The following is a 2,875-nucleotide window of genomic DNA, read 5'->3' as shown; positions in this document are numbered from 1 at the left end:
GAGGTGAGCCAGGACTGTCTTTTCCTCTGCTAGGATTAGGTAGTTCTCCGGCTGGCGCTGGGCATCTAGGGTTAAAAAACGTAGGCATGCTACCCGGCCACTTCTAGTTGTGTGGCAGGTTTAGTTCATGGTCAGTATAGTTTCCATCTTCCAAGAGCTAGTTCTCATATATGCTGGGCTATGTTCTCTCGCCATTGAGAATCATGACAGCTCACCACACATCTAGATAAGTTCCTTAGGGGGTCTTCTTTCCAAAATGGTGTCAGTTGTGGGGGTTTCCACTGTTTAGGCACGTCAGGGGCTCTCCAAACACGACATGGGTTCCGATCTCAATTCCAGCCAATTTTGCATTGAAAAGTCAAATGGCGCTCCTTCCCTTCCGAGCTCTGCCATGCGCCCAAACAGTGGTTTATCCCCATATATGAAGTATCAGCGTACTCAGGACAAATTGCACAACAACTTTTGGGGTCCAATTTATCCTGCTACCCTTGGGAAAATAAAAAATTTGGGGCAAAAAGATCATTTTTTGTGAAAATTAATATTAATTTTTTTTACGGCTCTACATTATAAACTTCTGTGAAGCACTTGGAGGTTCAAAGTGCTCACCACACATCTAGATTAGTTCCTTAGAGGGTCTACTTTCCAAAATGGTGTCACTTGTGGGGGTTTCCACTGTTTAGGCACGTCAGGGGCTCTCCAAACACGACATGGGTTCCGATCTCAATTCCAGCCAATTTTGCATTGAAAAGTCAAATGGCGGTCCTTCCCTTCCGAGCTCTGCCATGTGCCCAATCAATGGTATACCCCAACATGTGGGGTATCGGCGTACTCAGGACAAATTGTACAACGACTTTTTTGGTCCAATTTCTCCTGTTACCCTTGGTAAAATAAAACAAATTGGATCTGAAGTAAAAATTTTGTGAAAAAAAAGTTAAATGTTCAATTTTTTTTAAACATTCCAAAAATTCCTGTGAAGCACCTGAAGGGTTAATCAACTTTTTGAATGTGGTTTTGAGTACCTTGAGGGGTGCAGTTTTTAGAATGGTGTCACTTTTGGGCATTTTCTGTCATATAGACCCCTCAAAGTCACTTCAAGTGTGAGGTGGTCCGTAAAAAAAATGGTTTTGCAAATTTTGTTGCAAAAATGAGAAATCGCCGGTCAACTTTTAACCCTTATAACTCCCTAACAAAAAAAAATTATGTTTCCAAAATTGTGCTGATGTAAAGCAGACATGTGGGAAATGTTGTTTATTAACTATATTATGTGATATAACTCTCTAATTTAAGGGCATAAAAACGAAAAATTTGAAAATTGCTAAATTTTCATAATTTTCGACAAATTTCTGTTTTTTTCACAAATAAATGCAAGTCTGTTATGATCCCAGTGGCTGGGGATCACAGGAAATACTAGCTAAGTAACTAAACATAGACACGAGCTCTAGGGAGGTGGTAACTGGACTGACCGCAAAACCTGATCCTATCCAAACACACTAAAGGTAGCCGGTGAACGTGCCTAAAATCCTGGACGTCTTGACGCAGCCTGAGAAACTGACTACCCCTAAAGAGAAAGCAAGACCTCACTTGCCTCAAGAGAAATAACCCCAAAGATATAGGAAGCCCCCAACAAATAATAACGGTGAGGTAAGGAGAAAAGACACACGTAGGAATGAAAACAGATTCAGCAAATGAGGCCCGCTAATACTAGATAGCAGAAGACAGATAGCGAACTGTGCGGTCAGTAAAAAACCCTACCAAAATATCCACGCTGAGAAATCAAGAACCCCCACACCAACTAACGGTGTGGGGGCAGAAACTCAGCCCCCCAGAGCTACCAGGAAGCTGGGAAATCACATATTAGCAAGCTGGACAAGAAACATATAGAACACTGATGATCAAAAAATGAACAAAACGGAAACTTAGCTTCTCTTGAAGAGACTGGGAGCAAGGTAGTCAGAAGGAATCAGAATAGCACTGAATACATTGACAGCAGGCATAGACTGAGAGTCCAAGTGAGCTTAAATAGAAAACCAGCCCACAGATAACGAGACAGCTGATGCCAGTCACAAACCTGCAGAAAGACAGCACTCACACAGTACCACTTGTGACCACAAGAGGGAGCCCAGAAATAGAGTTCACAGCACAAGTCATATTGAAGAAGTTTTACCACTATCATAAAGTACAATATGTCACGAGAAAACAATCTCAGAATCACCAGGATCCGTTGAAGCGTTTCAGAGTTATGACCTCATAAAGTGACAGTGGTCAGAATTGTAAAAATTGGCCGTGTCACTTAGGTGAAAACAGGCTTTGGGGTGAAGGGGTTAATGATAGAGCATGCTGAGATAATATCTCAATTCAATTAAAGCATACTAAGAAAATATCTCAATTAGATTAGAGCATGCTGAGAAAATATCTCAATTCAGGTAAGCATTAGATAAGGTAAGCACTAAATAACATTACAAAATAGCTTGACTTGTTCGTATTGATGATAGAGCATGCTGAGATAATATCTCAATTCAATTAAAGCATGCTGAGGAGATATCTCAATTAAATTAGAGCATGCTGAGAAAATATCTCAATTAAGGTAAGCACTAAATAAGATAAGCACTAAATAACATAATATCTCAATTCAATTAAAGCATGCTGAGAAAATATCTCAATTAAATTAGAGCATGCTGAGAAAATCTCTTAATTAAGGTAAGCACTGAATAAGATAAACACTAAATAACATTACAAAACAGCTTAATTTGTTAGTATTGATGATAGAGCATGCTGAGATAATATCTCTTTTGAGATATGTACAGGTTTTCGGCGTTTCTTCCATCCACCGTCATTCTGTATATACATTATGGATCAGGTACAAACAAGGATGCTC

This window comes from Ranitomeya variabilis, chromosome 5, assembly GCF_051348905.1.
Source record: "Ranitomeya variabilis isolate aRanVar5 chromosome 5, aRanVar5.hap1, whole genome shotgun sequence".
Classification (NCBI taxonomy): domain Eukaryota; kingdom Metazoa; phylum Chordata; class Amphibia; order Anura; family Dendrobatidae; genus Ranitomeya; species Ranitomeya variabilis.
Note: the sequence above shows the minus strand (reverse complement) of the source record.